General features: G+C 45.3%; 1 protein-coding gene across 5 annotated transcripts in view; it reads right to left on the bottom strand.

Moving 5' to 3' along the window:
- Window positions 1–25,123, bottom strand: part of osbpl9 (oxysterol binding protein-like 9) — a 232,894-nt gene that overhangs the window by 204,703 nt on the left and 3,068 nt on the right. The window lies entirely within an intron of this gene.

Raw genomic sequence — 25,123 nt, 5'->3', positions numbered from 1 at the left:
TCCAAGCTACTGTAGCACACTTCCATCAGCTGGATGTACAATAACATCAGAAAAGACCTTTAAGGAATCTGGAGACCCACCCTTTAAGTTGGGCACGAGATAGGGAGCCTCAAGAAGAAAAGGAAAAAATGTCTATGTAAACAAAAGTCTTGCATCGAGCACACATTCACACACATAATTCAAAAACATTAGAATTGATAGTACCACAACTTATCACATGTGTTTTTCCTTTGCCTTATGTACACTTGGCACAAGACAAAAAATAAACATTGCACCCAATTGGGTCAAATATCATTCATAAAAAAATAAATCACAACTTAGCCTATGAATGAACAAATCATAAGCAGATATGAAAACTAATGATCAAGAAACAGCAAACAGTCACATATAAAACAAGTAGAAAGGTGATGAAGGGTTACCAATGAAATCATTCACAATATTTCTCGAAAATCCTTTCCACCGCCTTAGCTGGCAAACTATAAGCAGTTTATAACAGCCTGAAATTATTGTTTTTGATATTAGTATACAGATACATAATGCATCGGAGAGACATTTCTCCATCTGGTACTTATATGGAGGGATTAACCAATTTAAAATAAACAGGATATTGTCAAGTAAAAACATGCAGACTGGAGCAAAAAAGCATTTTGTGATAAAAGTAGGATTGTTTCGTGCCTCAGCTTTGTGTGCTCATTTGTTCCTGCACTTGGGTCTTCTTCCTCCCTATTCTTCACATATGCTCAGCACCTCTATCACTAACTGCCTACTTCTCTATCTGGTACATCCATTTGACCAAGTGTGACACCAAGGAGCCAGAGTAAAATTGAAGTCAATGGGCATCAGGAGGAAAACTCCACTGGCTGAAGTCATACCTAGCACAAAGGAAGATGGTTGTTGTTGGAGGCCAATCATCTCAGCCCCAGGATGTTGCTGCAGGAGTTCCTCAGGGCAGTGTCCTAGGCCCAACCATCTTTAGCTGCTTCATCAATGACCTTCCCTCCATCATAAGGTCAGAAATGGGGATGTTCGCTGATGACTGCACAGTGTTCAGTGCCATTCACAACTCCTCAGATAATGAAGCAGTCCGTGCCTGCATGCAGTAAGACCTGGACAACATCCAGGCTTGGGCTGATAAGTGACAAGTAATATTCGCGCCACACAAGTGCCAGGCAATGACCATCTTCAACAAGAAAGGGTCTAACCACCGCCCCTTGATATTTAATAGCATTACCATCATCACATCTCCCACCATCAACATCCTGGGAATCACCATTGACCAGAAGCTTAACTGGACCAGCCACAAATACTGTGGCTACATGAGCAAGTCAGAGGCTGGGTATTCTGTGGCGAGTGACTCACCTCCTGGCTCCCCAAAGTCTTTCCACCATCTACAAGGCACAAGGAGTGTGATGGAATACTCACCACTTGCCTGGATGAATGCAGCTCCAACAGCACTCAAGAAGCTCGACACCATACAGGACAAAGCAGCCCACTTGATTTGCACCCCATCCACCACCATAAACATTCACTCCCTCCACCATCGGTGCACTGTGGGTGCAGTGTGTACCATTTACAAGATGCACTGCAGCAACTTGCCATGGATACTTCCAAACCCGTGACCTGTACCACTTAGAAGGGCCATTGCAGCAGGCGCATGGGACCACCACCGCCTCCAGGTTCCCCTGTAAGTCACACACCATCCTGATTTCGAAGTATATCGCCGTTCCTTCATCGTCGCTGGGTCAAAATCCCGGAATGAACTCCCTACCTAACAGCACTGTGGAAGTACCTTCACCACACGGACTCCAACAGTTCAAGAAGGCAGCTCACCACCACCTTCTCAAAGGCAAGTAGGGATGGGCAATAATTGCTGGCCTTGCCAGCAACGCCCACATCCCGTGAATGTATTTTTAAAAATTTAAAAGACTCTTTCCTCCTTGCCCCAATCACTAAATCCTTCCAGCTGGCATTGTGCCTTCAGCTCTCATTGCCTTTCTGCCAGTGAATTGGGAATCCTGCTCTCATCGTCACAATGCTCTTCTTTTCACAAACTCAGCCTTCATCTATGTATTTCCATTTTACACATTTTCCACACCAATATTTCTAGTTATTTAACTTCAGAAGATATGTTAAACTTTATTTTATTTTAATACTTCATTCCAACTCTTACATCCTACCCCAGTGCTCGGGTCTTCCATGTCATAGTCCTTTCAACCCAGCCCCCATAACATTCTGCCAACCTCAGGACACAATCTGCTTCCACCTTGCTCCTCATCCATCTTCCTAGTCACACACCCTAGTTGCCCTAACATTCTCCCAAACAGCAGTCTATCCAAATACTCCTAAAATTCAGAGGCCCCACTGCAACAGTAGAACTTCTGTCTGTTTATTGCAATGGGAAATCCACTATTTAGATAAAATATGCATTTTGCATTAGAATTGTGTGCGAGCATTGCAAATTTTCTAAAAATCTAACAAATAGATGTGCGGGTTGGGATGTTTGGCTATGATAAATTGACCCTTAGTGTTAGGGTGTTTAAATACGTGGGGTTACGGGGATAGGGTGGGATATGTGTTGGTGTAGGGGTTACGGGGATCGGGTGGGATATGTCTCGGTGCAGGCGCGATGGGCCGAAATGGCCTCTATCTGCACTGTGGGGTTTCTGTGATTCTTCTGTGATTCTGTGAAATACCCATCCACTATAAACCAACACAGAATTATCACATTTATGTAAAACACTAATATTTAAAAAAAAACATCTTCCAATTATTGAAAAAGTTAAAATGTACAAGACAGAAGTTTTTAAACACTATTTTCGGAAAGAATGTGGACTAGCACAAAAGGAAGCCATTTAAGTTTTGAAGGGGAAAAAAGGTAGATAATTTCTGAATAAGAGATGGTAATTTTATTGTTCGCAGATGATATTGTGTAAATGTCAATAATAAAAGTGTGTCTCATCACTGTGAAAACGGATGGCTGAAAGCCTGAAGAGTTGTCACACAGCTTTAAACTCAGCTGGATAATATAGCGATCTTCTGCAATAGTGTCCAACTGCATGAATAAGATTTTTTTTTCAGCCACAGAAGCACAATGGCCTGTTCCAAGATGGCTCCTGGGCTGGCAGCCCCTTTCTGAGCTGCTCTTCCTTTCAACTGTATCCGTGGTCATCCATTGCCATCCTTTGCCCTTTCTCCCCCCAATCTCCTTTCTTCAATTGCTTAAGATACCCTGTCTCTGATAGTGAAGGCATTTCAGCCCAAGTTTAAAGCTACCCCCACAGAGTCCACTGCCCATCCCCCGGCGTCTTTTGTTCTCACTGAGTTCTTTCAACTGCTGGAACTCTGCTGAAACTTGACCCCATCACTGGATTCTTCGCGGACAGGACTTCCTTGACTACACGGTTTGACTCAACGGCTGTGGCACTGCTTTGCTTTTCAGTCACTTCAAGTCTTAAGCTGCGAAATTCTTTTGTCAAATTGGTTTCCAAACCCCTGGACTTCTCCGGATATCTAGACTACGTTTCTGCTTTGAACTACGTTGGATTACACTACATTTCTGCACTGGATTACACCATAAGACTGCTGTGTCTCTATCTCTGCTACAAAGAGATGTTTACCTTTAAAATTCCGGCTGTGTCTCTGCTGAACTGGTTCTACTGTTTTTCAGCTCTGCTGGCTTGTAGGTAGCACTTGCTGTCCGGTGACTCGTTCTACCAGTTTTCAGCTTTGCTGGTCACTGGCTTCTGGTTTTACTTCTTCTCTGCCACTTTGATCTACGGTGACCTCCAACTTGCATCAATTTAGCCATCATCTTTCTGCATCGCTACCGACTCTCATTCCTATAGCAACAACCTCCATCCTCAAACTCACTACCCTTCAAATAGCTTCTGGACTTCACTCACCTGCTTTGAACAGCGGTTTGTTGATGCTCCGTACCAGCCCCGTCCTGCTCACATCGGCTTGTCCTTCCATGGGACCTCTGACTTTGACCCTGGTCTTCCTACTATTGTCCCCAATCTATTCCCTACTACCAGGAAATTAATTATTAGATTTAAACAGGCCTATGTAACAGACGCCGAACGCCTCGAGTCTCTTCGCCGGGAGCAAACGGAAGCCAAGCGCAAGTCAACCCAAGCACCCCACCCACCCGCCCCTTCAACCACTGTCTGCCCCACCTGTGACAGAGACTATAGGTCCCACATTGGGCTCATCAGTCACCTGAGAACTCATTTTTAATGTGGAAGCAAGTCATCCTTGGTTCCGAGGGACTGCCTAAGAAGAAGAATAACCTGAGCTTTTCCAGTGTCCATTCGCATGCGCACTTTGGCTGCCGCTCCAGACCCAAGCCATTCAATATTTTTCCACTTTTTCCTCCTCTTTTCCTTTTCTCTCTATCCCTCCCTGACCACTCTCTCCTGTCGTTCTGCCTCCTTTCATCTCTCCTCTCGGATACTCTGCCCTCCCAAATCCCTACCCCAATCCTTCATTACTCTTCGACTTTCCTAATCTCCTGCCGCCGTCCCAGGCTTGACTCCCTCTTAGATAAGCTTCCATCTGTGCCTCTCTTGGCATCCTACGAAGGGCCCATAGAGGCACTCGTCGCTGCCACCTTACGAGTAGCAACCCCAACTGTCTATCCTACTCGCTCGATGAACTTCCTGCCCAGTGTGCTCACTGGGGGAAAATCTTTCCAATCTCCTCCCCATCCAACTCATCCCCCCCAGCGCTGACCCTGTGGACGCTGGCAGTGGGGAAGCCATCACCGACCCTCTCCGCATCTCCCTCCAGAATGTCCATTCACTTGTGAACAAGGCCCTTGCCATCCATGAGCTTATCGTGGATGATTGCATCGACATCATGGCCCTGACGGAAACTTGGTTGAGGGGTGATGACACCTTACCCTAAAATGAAGCCTCCCCGCCTGGCTATACCTTCCACCACTTGCCCCGCTCAGACCGCCGGTGGCGGCGGTGTGGCTCTCATCACCAAATCTGTCCCCCTACTCCGGCAGTTTCTCCTCCTTTGAGCATCTCGCCTTATTCCACCCCTCTCACCTCTCATTTAAAATTCTTGTTCTCTATCACGCACCCAAGTACCATAAAAATGTTAATACTGAGATATCTTCACTGTCCTTCGCCCTCAGCATCTGCACCGAATGACTTCTCATCTATTGGTGCTTTCAACACCCATCTCAATTCATCATGCTCCCTCTCCTCAGAGTTCACTACCCTCCTATCCTCCCTTAATCTCTCCCTCCATGTAAACTCCCCAACACATATTCATGGCCACCCCCTCAACCTTGCCATCTCTCGTGGCCTCGCTACTCCAATGGTGTCAATTGCAGATAAGGCCATCTCTGACCATTTCCTCGTATCGCTCTCCACCCACATCCCCCTTCCACCCCACCAACCCCCCTAAACTCTACTTCCTTCTCTGTCTGCCCCTGGAAAAACTCTCTTCCAACTCTCTTACAGCTGCACTTATGAAATCCCAACTGTCCAGCATCTGGTCCTCCAGGACATTTCTGCAGCTACCGATCTGCTCAAACACACCCTCACCACCACCTTCGATGTTCTAGTCCCTATTAAAACAATTACCCTCTCTCACACTGGCCGTTCCCCCGGTATGGCTCTCATCTTCGCTCCCTTAAGTCCAAGGGACGCAGACTTGAACGGATATGGCGGACAACTGGTTTAGCCATTCACCGCCAGATCTGACTGGACCACAAAGCATTATCGGTCCTGCTCTCGTCTACCAAAATTGCTCACTATTCCAGAATCATTCTGGAATGCAGAGATAAACCCCGGCTCCTATTGTCTACTGTTAACCGTCTTCTTAAATCCCTCTCCCCGGTCTCCTCCACCCTCACCTCCATTAACAAGTGTGAGGAGCTCATGGATTTCTTTGTCTCTAAGATTGAGACCATCCGTTCAGCTGCCTCTGCCACTTCCCTTCCTTCCCCTAACCCACTGGGCCAAACTTCCTCTAAGGTTCCCCCCGCCCTAGCCTTGAACTCACATCTTTCTCCAGTTTCTCTCCGATGTCCCCTCATGACTTCTCTGCGCTCATCTTGTCCACGAGACCCACCTCCTGCTCCCTCGACCCTATTCCCACCAAACTGCTGACCACCGAACTTCCTTTTCTGGCTCCCATGTTAGCGGATATCGTTAACGGTTCTCTCTCCTCAGGTACTGTCCCCCTCTCCCTCAAATCTGCCATCCTCACCCCTCTCCTCCAAAAAACAACCCTTGATCTCTCCGTCCTTGCAAACTACCACCCCCCCCCATCTCCAAACTCTCTTTCCTCTCCAAAGTCCTTGAAAGTGTTGGTGCCTCCCAAATCCATGCCCATCTTCCCGCAATTCCATGTTTGAATTGCTCCAATCAGGTTTCCGCCCTTGCCACAGTACGAAAACGGTTCTCATCAAAGTCACAAATGACATCCTTTGACTGTGACAAAGGAAAACTATCCCTCCTCGTCCTTCTCGACTTGTCTGCAGCCTTTGACACAGTTGACCACTTCATCCTTCTCCAACACCTCTCCACCGTCGTCCAGCTGTGTGGGACTGCACTCGCCTGGTTCCATTCTTATCTATCTAATTGTAGCCAGAGAATCACCTGCAACGGCTTCTCTTCCTGCTCCCGCATCGTTACCTCTGGTGTCCCCCAAGGATCTATCCTTGGCCCCCTCCTATTTCTCATCTACATGTTGCCCCTTGGCGATATCATCCGAAAACACAGTGTCAGTTTCCACATGTACGCCGACGACACCCAGCTCTACCTCACTACCTCTTCTCTCGACCCCTCCACGGTCTCTAAATTGTCAGACAGCTTGTCCGACATACAGTCCTGGATGGGCAAAAATTTTCTCCAATTAAATATTGGGAAAACAGAAGCCATTGTTTTCGGTCCCCGCCACAAACTCCGTTCCCTAGCCACTGACTCCATTCCTCTCCCTAACATCTGTCTGAGGCTGAACCACATTGTTCGCAACCTTGGGGTCATATCTGACCCTGAAATGAGCTTCGGACCACATATCCGCAGCATAACTAAGATCGCCTATTTCCACCTCCCTAAGATCGCCTATTTCCACCTCCGTAACATCGCCCGTCTCCACCCTTGCCGCAGCTCATCTGCTGCTGAAACCCTCATCCATGCCTTTGTTACCTCTAGACTTGACTATTCCAACACACTCCTGGCTGGCCTCCCACATTCCACCCTACGTAAACTTGAGGTCCTACAAAACTCAGCTGCCCATGTCCTAACTCGCACCAAGCCCCGTTCGCCCATCTCCCATGCTTGCTGGCCTACATTGGCTCCCGGTTAAGCAGCGCCTCGATTTCAAAATTCTCATCCTTGTTTTCAAATCCCTCCATGGCCTCACCCCTCCCCATCTCTGTAATCTCCTTCAGCCCCACAACCCCGAGATATCTAATTCTGCCCTCTTGAGCATCCTTGATTATAAAAATCGCTCAAACATTGGTGGCCGTGCCTTCTGTTGCCTAGGCCCTAAGCTCTGGAATTTCCTGCCTAAACCTCTCTGCCTCACTACCTCTCTTTCCTCCTTTAAGATGCTCCTTAAAACTTACCTCTTCGACCAAGCTCTTGGTCATCTGCCCTGATTTATCCTTATGTGGCTCGGTGTCAAATTTATTGTCTTATAACACTCCTGTGCAGCGCCTTGGGACGTTTTACTAAGTTAATGGCGCTATATAAATACAAGTTGTTGACGTCTCCAAAACTGTTCAGCAGATTTCAATCATGCTGTGTGGCAATCAGCATTGTGTCATATCTTGTACTACATGTTCTGTTTTCCATAGATAAGCATAGTTTTGTTATATGCATGAATTAGCAAAATTTATGCTTAAATTTGCTGTGCAAACTTCTTGCACTGGCTACAGCTTTAATTCAAAACACCCATGCAAATTACAGCTTGAGCAGCATCCAGTACTTTTATCTGGCACACGCTGCAGGCCTTAAACAAAACCCCAAGATCAGCACAACTGCAGGAACTATGGAGACTCCACATTGCTTACTTAATTGTCAAAAGGGTTGTGGACATGTAAAGATTGGTTGAAACACAGCGTAATTTACCATTAATACAAAAGCAAAAAACTGCGGTGCTGGAAGTCTGAAGTAAAACAGGAAATGCTGGGAATACTCAGCAGGTGAGGCAGCATCTATGGAGAGAGAAACAGAGCTAATGTTTCAGGTCGAAGAATATATATCTTCTATAAACACCCAAGTCCAGTGATGATCATGCTTAGCTCACTTTGACCCCATGTAAAAAGGCACTGAACACCCAGAGTGACGCCAGACTCTGCTTTGGTCTTAATTCGGGTCCCAACGTGCGAGTAAGCACCGTGTACTCACGCGTGGGACTGATGGAATTGCCGGTTTTCTGCATGCACAGCGCATGCGCGGGAAACCGGCATTTCCGATCCTCTGAACCAAGGGGTTCAGAGGTCGAACGCGTGCGTGTTGAACTTCCTTTTTTTTCCAGGTTTGCCCGTGCGTGAAGGCCTCCACTTTTTACACTTTAAAAAAGCAGACGTAAGGACTTAATTTTAAAAGGTAAGTGGTCTATTAATTAAAATTATAATTTTTTCCCACAGGTTTATTATTTTTAAAGACTTTACAGTAAAGTAAGTGTATTTTTAGCCCCGATTTTTTATAAAATTATTTTTTTCAAAAATTTAAATTATTGTTTAAAATAGTTATTTAAAGTTATTCATAGTTCATTTAAATAGTGTGATTTTTTCTTAAATTTTATTTCAAGTTTAAGTACTGTTTTGGGCACCCGGAGTTTTCATGAGTTTGACAGTTCTTACTGTCAAATTCGGAACTTTTGCATCCTCCGATTGGTTGCCCAGTGCTCACGTGATCCCAGCCGACGCATCACACTAAATACGCCGCTGGATCACGCAAGCACAGCGCGCCGGGAGCTGAACCGGGCCACAGACAGGAAATCCACGCAGGCCCAGGCTTCAACTGCCGGCGCGCTAGGTAAGTGTAGGTCGGGGGCTTGGACCCACGGGAAGCCCCCGACACGAATTTCTGGACCATTATTTATGGCTTTTCTTCTCAATAAACAAGCTCCTGAAACAACTCCCACTGGTGAAAGACAGTGGGAACAGGTGCCAGGGAATATAGGTTCCAAATGGCAAATTGGTACGTTCTGCAATTTTTCAGGAAGTTGAGCCTATGGAATTCATGTCCCGCTGGTGAAGGAGCACTAAATATTCAATAAAGGGGTATAAAGATGGGACTGATTTTCTATATGAACAGAAAATCATCACAGAGGAATTATCATGTTGTTAGCATTACATTAATTTTGAACAGTTCTACTGTTGTTCAGTCTCACTCTTCTCCATCTGCCAGATCTGGTATTGCATAATTTCTGCTATATCGCCTAAATAATGTTGCCTATTACATTTGACATCTGAAGCATCCTAAGCCAACTTTATTTCTGTTCATAATTTTGGGAATCAACTATTAGAGATGCTAAAAACAATGTTATTGAAAAGCATCAGTTCCTATCATCCTGTCCCTTGTTCTGGTCCTTTGCCAAATGTCTTTCATAACTTTCCAACTCTCTTTCATCCTGAAGGTCTTTTTGACTCACTTACTCCACCAACTCTAATTTTTAAGATCTTGGTTAGGAATCTCCTTACATTGCTCTTCCATTATGGCTGACAAGAGCTTTTATTCCTGCCAGATTGATTGGATCCTCTGCTCTCTGCACCACTAGACCTCTGATCCTAATGGTTTCACACCCATCATCTTCAAGATCTATGCTCCAAACTTACCCCTGTCCTAAGCAGTCTCTTCAATCCTTCTTATTTTTCACTTTGCTTTGCTTCCTCTTGGAAATTTGGTTGAGTTTCCCCTATCCTTAACAAGAAGGATTCCTGTTACCCTTTTAATGAGCATTCTTCTTCCCTTACTTCAATACAGATCATGGCTGATCATCGACCTCAACTCTACTTTCCTGCCCGATCTCCATATCCCTTGATTCCCCTAGAGTCCAAAAATCTATCAATCTCAGCCTTGAATATACTCAAAGACTCAGCATTCACAGCCCTCTGGGGCAGAAAATTCCAAAGATTCACAACCCTCTGAGTGAAGAAATTCCTCATTATCTCAGTCTTAAATGGCCTACCCCTTATCCTGAGACGATGTCCCCTAGTTCTAGACACTCCAGCCAAGGGAAACAACCTCTCAGTATCTACCCTGTCAATCCCCTTCAGAATCTTGTATGTTTCAATGAGATCACCTCTCATTCTTCTAAACTCCAGAGAGTATAGGCCCATTCTACACAATCTCTCATCATAGGACAGCCCTCTCATCCCAGGAATCAGTCTAGTGAACCTTCGTTGCACCGCCTCCAAGGCAAGTATATCCTTCCTTGGATAAGGAGACCAAAACTGTGCACAGTACTCCAGGTGTGGTCTCACCAAGGCCCTGTACAATTGTAGCAAGACTTCCTTACTCTTATACTCCAACCCCCTTGCAATAAAGGCCAACATGCCATTTGCCTTCCTTATTGCTTGCTAGCTTTCTGTGTTTCTTGCACGAGGACACCCAAATCTCTCTGAACACCAACATTTGAAAGTTTCTCACCATTTAAAAAATATTCTGCTTTTCTATTCTTCCTACCAAAGTGAATAACCTCACATTTTCCTACATTATACTCCATCTGCCACCTTACTGCCCACTCACTTAGTCTATCTATATCCCTTTGCAGACTCTGTGTTCTCCTCACAGCTTACTGTCCCACCTACCTTTATATCATCTGCAAACTTGGATACATTACACTCAGTCCCTTCATCTAGGTCATTAATATAGATTGTAAATAGCCGAGGCCCCAACACTGATCCTTGCGGCACCCCACTAGTTACAGCCTGCCAACCTGAAAAAGATCCGTTTATCCCTACTCTCAGTTTTCTGTCCGTTAACCAATCCTCTATCCACGCTACTATATTACCCCCAACCCCATGAGCCCTAATCTTGTGTAATAATCTTTTATGTGGCACCTTATCAAATACCTTTTGGAAATCCAAATATACTACATCCACTGGTTCTTATCTACCCTTTAAGTTACAACCTCAACAACTCTAGCAGATTTGTCAAACATGATTTCTCTTTCATAAATCCATGTTGACTCTGCCTAATCATGTTATGATTTTCTAAGTGGCCTGACACCACTTCCTTAAAGTTACAGAAGCTCAGGTTAACTCAAATTATCCATCTTTGAAAACTCTTGTCTAATCCAAAATTGCCAGTAGTGTTTAGCGTGACTGTCCTATAATCACCTCATTGCCAATGTATGTACCTCTGGAATTATGTTCTTGAACACTTGGGTGAATCATCAGGGTGAATATGCACCTCCCTCCTGAATGTCCGTTCACTTGTGATCAAGGCCCTTGCCATCCATGAGCTCATTGTGGATGATTGCATCAACATTATGCCCTTGATGGAAACCTGGCTGAGGGGTGATGACACCTTCCCCCTAAATGAAGCCTCCCCGCCTGGCTATACCTTCCACCACTTGTCCCGTCCAGACCATCATGGTGGCGGTGTGGCTCTTAGCAAATCACACCTTGGTCTGTCCCCCTACTCCTCTGGCACTTTCTCCTCCTTTAAGCATCTCGTCTTGTTAAATTCTTCATTCACTACCGCCCACCCAGTACCATAAACATTTTCTCACCCAGATATCTTCACTACTTTCCTCCCTCAGCCTCTGCACCGAGCGACTTCTTATCCTCAATGAGTTCAATCTCCATCTCAATTAATCATGCTCTCTCTCCTTTGAGTTCACCGCCCTCCTATCCTCCCTTAATATCTCCCACCATATAAACTCCCCAGCCCATATTCACGGCCATACCCTAGACCTTGCCATCTCACGTGGCCTCACTATTCCCATCGTGTCAATTACAGTTAAGGCCATCTCTGATCGCTTCCTTGTATCGCTCTCCAACCACATCCTCCTTCCCCCTCCCAATCCTACTTCCTTCAGTGTCCGCCCCGGAAAAAAAACTTTCTTCACTTACCACTGTGCGTTCAAAATCCCAACTGTCCAGCCTTTAGCCCTCCATTCACAACATTTTGCAGCTACCAATCTGCTCAAACACACCCTCAACTCCTAGTCCCCATTAAAACCATTACTCTCTCTCACCCTGGCCGCTCCCCTGGTACGGCTCTCATCTCCGCTCCCTTAAGTCCAAGGGACGCAGACTTGAATGGATATGGCAGACAACTGGTTTAGCCATTCACTGCCAGATGTGGCTGGACCACATAAAGCACCATCGGGTCCTGTTCTCGTCTCCCAAAACTACCCACTATTCCAGGATCATCCTGGAATGCAAAGAAAACTCCCGGCTTCTTTTCTCTACTGAAAACAGTCTTCTTAAACCCCTCTCCCCAGTCTCCTCCACCCTTACCTGCAACAATAAGTGTAAGGAGCTCATAGACTTCTTTATCACTAAGATTGAGACCATCCGATCATTTGCCTCTGCCGTTTCTCTCCCTTCCCCATGTCCACCGGGCTAAAATTCCTCTAAGATTCCCCTCCCCACCCAAGTCCTGAACTCGTATCTTTCTCTAGTTTCTCTCCTATCTCCCCTCTTGCTCTCTCCGAGCTCATCTTGTCCACGAGACCCACCTCCTACTACCAACTCTATTCCCACTAAACTGCTGACCACCCAACTTCCCTTCCTGGTTCCTATGTTAGCCGATATTGTTAATGGTTCTCTCCCCTCAGGTACTGTCCCCCCTCTCCTTCAAATCTGCAGTCATCACCCATCTTCTCAAAAAACCAACCCATGACCCCACAGTCCTTGCAAACTACCGCCCCATCTCCAGCCTCCCTTTCCTCTCCAAAGTCCTCGACATCCTTTGTGACTGTGACAAAGATAAACTGTCCCTCCTCGTTCTTCTCGACCTGTCTGCAGCCTTTCACACGATTGAACACACCATCCTCCTCCAACGCCTCGCCACCGTCGTCCAGTTAGCTGGGGCTGCACTCGCCTGGTTCCATGCTTATCTATCCACTCGCAGCCAGAGAATCACCTGCAATGGCTTCTCTTCCCACTCCCATATCATTACCTCTGGTGTCCCCCAAGGATCTATCCTTGGCCCCCCTCCTATTTCTCATCTACATGCTGCCCCTCGGCAACATCACTCGAAAACACAGCACCAGTTTCTACATGTACGCTGAAGACACCCACCACTTCTCTCGACCCCTCCACTGTCTCTAAATTGTCAGTCTGCTTGTCCGACATCCAGTACTTTTTTTTTTTATTCATTCATGGGATGCGGACGTTGCTGGCAAGGCCAGCATTTATTGCCCATCCTTAATTACCCTCGAGAAGGTGGTGGTGAGCCACTGCCTTGAACCGCAGAGGGCAGTTAAGAGTCAACCACATTGCTGGATGAGCAGAAGTTTCCTCCAACGAAATATTGGGAAGGCCGAAGCCATTGTCTTTGGTCCCCGCCACAAACTTCGTTCCCTAGCCATCAACTCCATCCCTCTCCCTGGTAATTGTCTGAGGCTGAACCGGACTGTTCACAACCTTGGTGTCATATTTGATCCCGAGAGGAGTTTCCAAACACATATCCATGCCATCACTAAAGCCGCCTATTTCACCTTCGTAACCTCGCCTGACTCTGCCCCTGCCTCAGCTCATAGAATCATAGAATGGTTACAGCACAGAAGGAGGCCATTCAGCCCGTCAAGCCTGTGCCAGCTCTCTGCAGGAGCACGTCAGCTCGTCCCACTCCCCCGCCCTTTCCCCGTAGCCCTACAAAATGTTTTCCTTCAGGTACTTCTCCAATTCCTTTTGAAAGCCACGATTGAATCTGCCTCCACCACCCTTTCAAGCAATGCATTCCAGATCCTAACCACTCGCTGCATAAAAAAGGTTTTCCTCATGTCACCTTTGGTTCTTTTGCCAATCACCTTGAATCTGTGTCATCTTCTGCTGAAACCCTCATCCATGCCTTTGTTACCTCTAGACTTGTCTATTCCAACACACTCCTGGCCGGCTTCCCATGTTCTACCCTCCATAAACTTGAGGCCATCCAAAACTGTGCTGCCCGTGTCCTAACTCGCACCAAGTCCCATTCACCCATCACCCCTGTGCTCATTGGCTTCCAGTTAAACCGCATCTCTATTTTAAAATTCTCATCCTTGTTTTCAAATCCCTCCATGGCCTTGCCCCTCCCTATCTCTGTAATCTCCTCCAGCCCTACAAGCCTCCGAGATATCGTCGCTCCTCTAATTTTGGCCTCTTCCCCGATTTTAATTGCTCCACCATTGGCAGCCGTGCCTTCAGCTGCCAAGTTTCCAAGCTCTGGAATTCCTTCCCTAAATCTCTCTGGATCTCTAACTTTCTTTCCTCCTTTAAGACGCTCCTTAAAACTTACTTCTTTGACCAATCTGCCCTAATTTCTCCTTATGTGGCTCGATGTCAAATTTTGTTTGATTAACGCTTCTGTGAAGCACCTTGGAATGTTTTATGACGTATCTATATAGTGCCTTTAACAAATTGTTGTTGTTGGATTCTCAGAGAAAACATGCAACATTGCACATTTTCTGAGCATATTTGGAGCCAAGCCATTATGTTGTAGCATATTCTTCTTACTATGATCCAATTAGCAGGCAGTGACAGAAAATGAAAAACAGTAAAGAATTGGGGGAAGGAAATGTAGCAAAAATATACAGAGGAAAAGGATAGCCAGCGAAACCAAAGAGAGTGAAGCAGTGGAAGGGAGGGCAAAAACTGAAGGAGCAATATGAAAGTAAACAGACAGTACATTATATAACTATTAAATATAATCTTGTCAAAATTGATCTTGTATTCTCACTTGTTGCATACAAAAAAGGCAAAGGTTTTCACTTTTTTTTTGGAAAAGACAAAAATTAAAGACAGGAATAGATCAGTTGGTCCATCGAACATGTCCCATACAGTCATCATGCAGCTGTGCATCATGATCCCCAACATCCCGCACCCTTCAGCAGCCATGTAATCTGCTGGAACAGGCCAAAAAAAAAAACCTTAAAAAGCCCTAGCTCAATTCATGGAAATAAAAAGCTGGGAAATTCTTCTCCAACCCCCGAAGGCGATAAAACCAAATTCCCGAGACTGCAACAACCATGAGGCACACTACCCAGTACCCCACCTACTTTTTGTTAACTATGGTATCAGCCACAGCCAGGATATCATCCAATTACATCTCTAACTTTTTCCAGTTCTGACAAAAGGTCACCAACCTGAAACGTTAACTCTGTTTCTCTTGTCACAGATTCTGCCTGACCGGCTGAGTATTTTCAGCATTTTCTGCTTTTATTTCAGGATATCGTCCAGCTCCCTTTGAATGCTTGTGGTAAACCCACACTCACTGCACAAGTTGCAAACTCGTTCCAACGGTTGACAACTCACGGCAAAAAGAAATACCTCCTAATATCTAAACTAGTTCTATAGTTATGTAAGTTATATGCATGTCCCATGGTTCTCCCTAACCTATCTAATTCAAATACTGTATTTTAAAGTCCTCAATCAAATCTCCCCAAAATCTACGCTTTACAAAAGTAAAAAAAGACCAGCTCGCTAAGCCTACTGTTGGTAACAAAGGGCTTTTACGCTCAGTATCAATCTAGTGGGCCTGCTCTGAACCTTTGCCAGGACCTCTGCATTACCCACCATGTGAGCGGACTAAAACTGGGCACAGTATTCGAGGTAAGGCCTAATCAAGTTCTTGTAAAAGGACAAATGTGATTTTTGTTTTATATGGTTTGATTTGATTTTTAAATTATGCTTACATTCCTGTGTCAATAGGGAAATCTAAACGAAAAGTTGGGAAAAGGTGATGAACAGGAAAAGTCTGACTGATTATGATTTTGTAAAATCAGAACCTGGATATCTAAATCTGATGAAGATGCACTTCATACAGAATTACATAGGTTTTGGATACAATTTTGAAACAGCATTTGATGTCAAGAAATACAATGTCGACAAATACAAATTTGGTTATCTGTGCTAATAATGTATGTGCACATTGATGGCTAAAACCTTACACAAAAAGTTTCAAGATTTAAGGCTGACCGTTGATCAGTCGTTACAACATATCTCAAAATGTAAATGTAGAAAGTTCAAAAGGTGTTTAACCAAAGAATTGATTATACGAGAAGTAATAAAACATATTACGGATCACAATCCCGCATCTGTGTAACCAGGAATACGTTATCGGCACCAAAGTAAACTTTTACCACAACAGATAAAATTATTACTACTGATGATTGCAAAAGTTTGACTTACAGAAAACAAATTATGCATAACATTTATCAGGTTGGTTAAACTCTTGAAATCCCCCCACCGCAAATCATAAAACTGTTCATCTGAATGCCTCATCGTTGTAGCCCAGTCAAAGAAGTCTCAAGAAGGTGTTTTGGAGGTGGCAAGTTTCTCTGCATAACTTAGATGAAATTAGAAAAATAACCCTTCTGAGGAGTGTGGACAGTCAATCTTAACGATACCACTTTCTAATACTGCTGCAAATTACAATTTTTGACCGAATCCTGTTGCCAATCATATGCTTTTCCAACCCCCTCATACATACATTTTCAACCTATCTTCCCCTCCAAAAAGACATCAACCAGGATCTTAAAAACAACTTTTTATTTCAATTCAGAAAATATAGAAATATGATAAAGTGACTATGTTAAAGAAATTATGTTAAAAATTGGATTATAAAGCACATTGATTTTGGTACCTCTTTCCTCCATCACCCCATTTTGGTATCCATTTTCAATCCTGCTCAGGATAATTACTTTCTGATGAGTAACATGCTCATTTTGTTGAAAATTCTTTGAAATTTGATCACAAAAGTATTTGGAATTCTTTGCAGTTTGAAGAAAATGTACATATTTTATGGACAGTTGTTCTAAACCACTATAAGGGCAAAGGCTGGATTAAAACTGTGATTTTTTTTCCAGGTAGTGTCTCAAATTAACATCCTTGTTGATCATACTTCAAGTTGAATAAGTAATGTCAATTCTTTAACCAATCTGTCGCAACAGAGAGAAGTGTTTTAAAAAGGACTGTTTATCTTTCAATATAAATGCAGATTGCAGTGGATTGCCAATTATTGGTGCCCCACAAGTTTAGTCTCTTGCTCCATTAAATTTTCTATCTCAGCTGCACTGTTGTGAGGTTGCACTAAGCAGAAGGAAGCATTGAGCAAGAAGATAGAATTGGAATTTATGGAAAACACAAGCTACCAAAAAATTCAGTAAATTCAGTGAAATTATTTCTTGTAAAGAACAGGATACATGAATTGAATTGTTACCTGGGGCAGTGAATGCAAAAAGGTCTAAATATTTTTTTAAAAACAAGAGGGAAACATCACAATCCTGAGTTGGGGGGGGGGGGGGGAATGAATTTTTTTATTATTTGTTTATGCGATCAGGGCGTCGCTGGCAATGCCAGCATTTATTACCCATTCCTAGTTGCCCTGGAGAAGGTGGTGGTGAGCCGCCTTCTTGAACCGCTGCAGTCCGTGTGGTGAAGGTACTCCCACAGTGCTGTTAGGGAGAGAGTTCCAGGATATTGACCCAGCGACGATGAAGGATCAGCAATATACTTCTAAGTCAGGATGGTGTGTGACTTGGAGGGGAACTTGGAGGTGGTGGTGTTCCCATGCACCTGCTGCCCTTGTCCTTCTAGGTGGAAGAGGTCGCAGGTTTGGGAGGTGCTGCCGAAGAAGCCTTGGCGAGTTGCTGCAGTGCATCTTGTAGATGGTACACACTGCAGCCACGGTACGCCGGTGGTGGAGGGAGTGACTGTTTAAGGTGGTGGATGGGGTGCTAATCAAGCAAGCGGCTTTTTCCTGGATGGTGTCGAGCTTCTTGAGTGTTGTTGGAGCTGCACTCATCCAGGCAAGTGGAGAGTATTCCATCACACTCCTTACTTGTGCCTTGTAGATGGTGAAAAGGCTTTGGGGAGTCAGGAGGTGAGACACTCGCCGCAGAATACCTAGCCTCTGACCTGCTCTTGTTGCCACAGTATTTATGTGGCTGGTCCAGTTAAGTTTCTGGTTAATGGTGACCCCCAGAATGTTGATAGTGGGGGATTCAGCGATGGTAATGCCATTGAATGTTATGGGGAGGTGGTTAGACTCTCGCTTGCTGGAGATAGTCATTGCCTGGCACTTAAGTGGCAGGTAACATTCACGCCACAGATCAGCCCAAGCCTGAATGTCGTCCAGGTCTTGTTGCATGCGGGCATGGACTGCTTCATTATCTGTGGAGTTGCGGATGGCGCTGAACACTGTGCAGTCATCAGCGAACATCCCCATTTCTGACCTTATGTTGGAGGGAAGGTCATTGATGAAGCAGCTGAAGATGGTTGGGCCTAGGACACTGCCCTGAGGAACTCCTGCAGTGATGTTCTGGGGCTGTGATGATTGACCTTCAACCACCACAACCATCTTCCTTTGTGCTAGGTATAACTCTAGCCAATGGAGCGTTTTCTCCACGATTCCCACTGACTTCAGTTTTACTAGGGCTCCTTGATGCCAGACTCCGTCAAATGCTGCCTTGATGTCAAGGGTAGTCACTCTCACCTCACCTCTGGAATTCAGCTCCTTTGTCCATGTTTGGACCAAGGCTGTAATGAGGTCGGGAGCCGAGTGGTCTTGGCGGAACCCAAACTGGGCATCGGTGAGCAGGTTATTGGTGAGTAAGTGCCGCTTGATAGCACTGTCAATGACACCTTCCATCACTTTGCTGATGATTGAGAGTAGACTGATGGGGCGGTAATTGGCCGGGTTGGATTTGTCCTGCTTTTTGTGTACAGGGCATACCTGGGCAGTTTTCCACATTGTCAGATAGATGCCAGTGTTGTAGCTGTACTGGAACAGCTTGGCTAGAGGCGCGGCTAGTTCTGGAGCACAAGTCTTCAGCACGATAGCCGGGATGTTGTCGGGGCCCATAGCCTTTGTATCCAGTGCACTCAGCCGTTTCTTGAGATCACGTGGAGTGAATTGAATTGGCTGAAAAATGGCTTCTGGGGACCTCGGGAGTAGGCCGATATGGATCATCCACTCGGCACTTCTGGCTGAAGTTGGTTGCAAACTCACGTACTGGGCTCCACCATCATTGAGGATGGGGATATTCTTGGAGCCTCCTCCTCCAGTTAGTTGTTTAATGGTCCACGACTGGATGTGGCAGGACTTTGATCTGATCCATTGATTGTGGTATCGCTTAGCCCTGTCTATAGCATGCTGCTTCCGCTTTTTAGCATGCACGTAGTCCTGTGTTGCAGCTTCCCCAGGTTGGCACCTCATTTTTAGGTACGCCTGGTGCTGCTCCTGGCATGCTCTTCTACACTCGCTGTTGAACCAGGGTTGGTCCCCTGGCTTGGTGGTAATGGTAGAATATGCCGGGCCATTAGGTTACAGATTGTAGTGGAATACAATTCTGCTGCTGCTGATGGCCCACAGCGCCTCATGGATGCCCAGTTTTGAGCTGCTAGATCTGTTCTGAATCTATCCCATTTAGCACGGTGGTAGTGCCACACAACACAATGGAGGGTGTTCTCAGTGTGAAGACGGGACTTCGCCTCCGCAATGACTATGCGGTGGTCACTGCTACCAATGCTGTCATGGACAGATGCATCTGCGACAGGTAGATTGGTGAGGACGAGGTCAAGTAGGTTTTTCCCTCGTGTTGGTTCACTTACCACCTGTCGCAGGCCCAGACTGGCAGTTGTGTCTTTCAGGACTCAGCCAGTAGTGGTGCTACCAAGCCACTCTTGAAGTCCCCCACCCAGAGTACATTCTGTGCTTTTTCCAAGTGGTGTTCAACATGACGGGGTACTGATTCATCAGCCGAGGGAGGGCAATAGGTGGTAATCAGCAGGAGGTTTCCTTGTCCATGCTTGACCTGAAGCCATGAGACTTCATGGGGTCCAGAGTCAATGTTGAGGACTCCCAGTGCCACTCTTTCCCGACTGTATACCGCTGTGCCGCCACCCCTGGTGGGTCTGTCCTGCCAGTGAGACCGGACATACCCAGGGATGGTGATGGAGGAGTTTGGGACATTGGCTGAAAGGTATGATTCTGTGAGTATGACTATGTCAGGCTGTTGCTTGACTAGTCTGTGGAACAGCTCTCCCAATTTTGGCACAAGTCCCCAGATGTTGGTGAGGAGGACTTTGCAGGGTTGACTGGGCTGGGTGTGCCGTTGCCGTGTCCGTAGCCGGTGCCGAGTTCAATGCCGGGGGGTCCGTCCGGTTTCATTCTTATTATTTTGTTTCATAGCAGTTAGTTACAACTGAGTGACTTGCTGGGCCATTTCAGAGGGCAGTTAAGAGTCAACCACATTGCTGTGGGTCTGGAGTCACATATAGGCCAGATCAGGTAAGGACGGCAGATTTCCTTCCCTAAAGGACATTAGTGAACCAGATGGGTTTTTACAACAATCCAATAGTTTCATGGTTACCATTACTGATACTAGCTTTTTATTCCAGATTTATTTAATCAACTGAATTTAAATTCCCCAGCTGCCGTGGTGGGATTTGAATTCAGGCCTCTGGATTACTAGCCCAGTAACATTACCACTACGCTACCGTTTACTCAGTAGGACAACAATAACACTCTCTTATGGTAGTGTCAGTTTGGTAGCACTCTTGCCTTCTGGTTAGGAGGTTGTGAGGTTGAGTCGCACACCTTGATAAATGCACAATCAAGGCTTACACTCCAGTGAATTAACTATGGGGCAGTTACATTGTTGGAAGTGCTGTGTTTCCAGGGATGCTTTCGGCCTGTTCAAGCAGACCTTAAAGAGCTATATGTCCAAGTCAAGATGATGCGTGACATGGACGCAATGCTGTTCCTATGATATTGCTGCTCTTGTCCTTCTTGGTGGTAGAAATTGCAGGACTGGGAGGTGTTGTTGAAGCAAGACTGCCGAGCTGCTGAAGCACATTCTGTAGATAGTACATCCTGCAACTACAGTGCACTAATGGTGGAAGAGATGGATATTATGTTCAGTGGCAGGGATGCCAGACCAAAAAATTGCTCTATCCTAGGTGCCGTTGAGCTTCTCAAGTATCGTTGTGTCTACACCCATCTGAGTTATGAGTATACAATCGCACTCCTGACTTGCACCTTGAGCCATTGAGCCATTTGTCATAGAGTACCCATCCTCTGCCCTGCTTTTGTAGCCACGGTGTTGATAATGCTAGTGGAGTTAAGCTCTGGTCAACGTGGTGTTGGGAGACTCTGTGATGGTGATGCCATTGAGGATGGGGGGGGAGGAAGTTCAGCCTTTAACAACAACAACTTGCATTTATAGAGCACCATTAACATAGTAATACCTCCAACAGCACTTCACAGGAGCCACACAAGGAGATGTGAATCATGGGGAAAACGCTCCACTGGCTGGAATCATACCTAGCACAAAGGAAGATGGTTGTGGTGTTTGAAGGTCAATCATCAAAGCCCCAGGACATCGCTGCAGGAGTTCCTCAGGGCAGTGTCCTAGGCCCAACCATCTCCAGCTGCTTCATCAATGACCTTCCCCCCAACATAAGGTCAGAAATGGGGATGTTCACTGATGACTGCACAGTGTTCAGCGCCATTCACAACTCCTCAGATAATGAGGCAGTCCATGCCCGCATGCAGCAAGACCTGGACGATGTTCAGGCTTGGGCTGATAAAGTGCCAGGCAATGACTATCTCCAACAAGCGAGAGTCTAACCACCTCCCCTTGACAGTCAATGGCATTACCATCGCCGAATTCCCCCACTATCAACATCCTGGGGGGTCACCATTGACCAGAAACTTAACTGGACCAGCCACATAAATACTGTGGCAACAACAGCAGGTCAGAGCCTCGGTATTCTGCGGCAAGTGTCTCACCTCCTGACTCCCGAAAGCCTTTCCACCATCTACAAGGCACAAGTAAGGAGTGTGATGGAATACTCTCCACTTGCCTGGATGAGTGCAGCTCCAACAACACTCTAGAAGCTCGACACCATCCAGGACAAAGCAGCCCGCTTGATTGGCACCCCATCCACCACCTTAAACATTCACTCCCTCCACCACCGGCGTACCGTGGCTGCAGTGTGTACCATCTACAAGATGCGCTGCAGCAACTCGCCAAGGCTTCTTCAGCAGCACCTCCCAAACCCGCGACCTCTTCCACCTAGAAGGACAAGGGCAACAAGTGCATGGGAACACCACCACCTCCAAGTTCCCCTCCAGGTCACACACCATCCTGACTTAGAAGTATATCGCCGATCCTTCATCATCGCTGGGTCAAAATCCTGGAACTCCCTACCTAACACCACTGTGGGAGTACCTTCACCACACGGACTGCAGCGGTTCAAGAAGTTGGCTCACCACCACCTTCTCAAGGGCAACTCGGGATGGGCAATAAATGCTGGCCTTGCCAGCGACGCCCACATCCGATAAACGAATAATTAAAAAAATTAGGACAGATGAGAAAAAGCTCGGTATGGGGTAGGATCAAGGAGCTTCTCAAAGGAGCACAGAGATGGAGATTTAGTGAGGGAATTCCAGAGTTTAGGGCCTAGGCAGCTAAAGGCACGGTCACCAATGATGGGGCAAAGGAAATTGGGGAGGCACAAGAAGCCAGAATTGGAGGAACTCAGAGTTCTCTGAGTCTTGCAGTGCTGGAGGAGATTACAGAGATAGGGAGGCACGAGGCTATCCACCATCTTTTGATGGGTTTTGAACACAAGGATGAGAATTTTAAATTGAGGCACTGCTGGACCAGGAGTTAACGTAGGTCAGTGAGCACAGGTGTGATGGGTGAATGGGACTTGGTGCAAGTCAGGATACGGGCAAGCAGAGCTTTGGATGAAATGAAGTTTACAGAGAGTGGAAGATGAGAGGCCGGTAGGAGATTGACTGGTACAGAATGGTACTGAATCAAAGGCAGACTTAAATTAAAAAAGCTGTAGAAGCTACATCATTACATAAATTTAAAACAGAAATAGACAGTTTCCTAGAAGTAAAGGGAATTAAGTGTTACGGGGAGCGGGCAGGAATTTGGACATGAGTCTAGGTTCGGATCGGTCATGGCCCTGTGGGTAGCGGAGCGGGCCCAGGGGCCGTGTAGCCTGATCCTGCTCCTATTTCATGTGTCTAATTCTGTTAGATTCAGGAGATGGTTCTGTGATAGTGGATTGGCGGTTAGGATCAGATCAGCCACGATCTTATTGAATGGCGGAGCAGGCTCGAGGGGCCGATTGGCCTACTCCTGCTCCTATTTCTTATGTTCTTATGTAAGTAAGTTGTACCGGTCTACAGAAAAAAAGAGCTGGTTAAGTAAACTAAATTATTTATAAGTGATAAGTCAATTAAATTCACCTTAGAAAAAGAGTTGTATTTTAACTTTTATATAGTTCAGTGTGAATAAGAAAAATGCATAAATATTGGCTCTTTGGGATGTTTAATTTGTAAAAGGTGCTATATAAATATAAATAGTTGTTGTTTGTAATGAGTGTTTGGATTCATAAAGGCCTCAGAACTGCAACACGTTTTAATCCTCAACCAAACTATCAGGTTTTGTTATAAGCACCGCCTTTTATGTGTATGTTTACGTATTACAGGTATTGCATGTACTGTATACTGAATAATTCTGTGACACCTGATTTTCAATGTTTAGAACCTAATTGATTTGAGGAATAAATTATAAATAAGTGTCCCTCCTCTAACAATATACTGACATGATGTAGTACACTTTGGAAACAAAAGTGAAAGAAAGAATAAGCTAAATGGTCACTGTCTTTACAAAGTGGAGAAACAGAAAGATCTAGGGTGCAGAATCATGAATCTTTAAAAGATGCGAGTGCAGGTAGAAAAGACCATAAAAAGGCAAAAAAAATTCTGCATTTTCACAGAGGGGCATTAAATAGAGAAGCAAGAAAGTGATAATGAATTTGTACAAGATTTTGGTTAGGCCACAACTGGAATATTGCATGTAGTTGTGGGCATTTTATTATATGAAGGAGATTAGAGCCAAGGAAATAGTACAGTGAAGATTTGGTAGAATTATACTCGTTATTTGATGTTAGTTATGTAGAAACACTGGAGACTTTTTCACTTTAATAAAAGTATTAAATTATGAAAAATGAATAACCGGGATTATCACTGGAAAAACAAAGTTGGATGTTGACTATAACATAATTTAATAGAGAATTGGATAAATATTTGAAAATTAATTTTAAACAATACATTGAAAGAGCAAGGAAATGGAATAGGCAGCTTCAGTTAAAGAAGCTAGAACTGGCACTGGCATAGACATAACGCACCAAATGGTCCTTGTGTACTGTAAATTCTATTCCTGCTGCTTTCTACACTGTTGACCGCAGGAGGTCGCAGATCAGCCATGATCTCCGAGTGGCAGACAGGCTCGAGGGGCTAAATGGCCTACTCCTGTTCCTATGTTCCTCCTCTTTCAGTGCATTTTCTCCATTGCACAATTCACTTGTGATTCCACTTCTATAGTCATGATATCTCATCAAAATTATTTCTTTTCCTTCGTCAGCACACCTCACAGTTCCATCTTTAGTGCCTTCCTAGGCCCATCACATATAGTGGAGTCATTCTTCTCCACCAATATATCATTCAATATAAACTAAAGGGTACAATTCTAAAGGGGGTGCAGGAACAGAGAGACCTGGGGGTATATGTGCACAAATCGGTGAAGGTGGCAGGGCAGGGCAAGTGGAGAAAGCATATGGGATCATGGGCCTTATAAATAGAGGCATAGAGTACAAAAGCAAGGAAGTTATGATGAACCTTTATAAAACACTGGTTCAGCCACAACTGGAGTATTGTGTCCCATTCTGGGCACCACACTTTAGGAAGTATGTGAAGGCTTTAAAGAGAGTGCAGAAAAGATTTATAAGAATGGTTCCAGGGATGAGGGACTTCAGTTACGTGGATAGACTGGAGAAGTTGGAGTTGTTTTCCTTAGAGCAGATTTGATAGAGGTGTTCAAAATCATGAGGGGTCTAGACAGAGTAGATAGAGAAACTGTTCCCATTGGCAGAAGGGTTGAAAACCAGAGGACACAGATTTAAAGTGAT

This window comes from Somniosus microcephalus, chromosome 3, assembly GCF_052327205.1.
Source record: "Somniosus microcephalus isolate GS21.2 chromosome 3, FLI_Smic_1.0, whole genome shotgun sequence".
Classification (NCBI taxonomy): Eukaryota; Metazoa; Chordata; class Chondrichthyes; order Squaliformes; family Somniosidae; genus Somniosus; species Somniosus microcephalus.
This window is presented reverse-complemented; position numbering and strand designations above follow the sequence as displayed.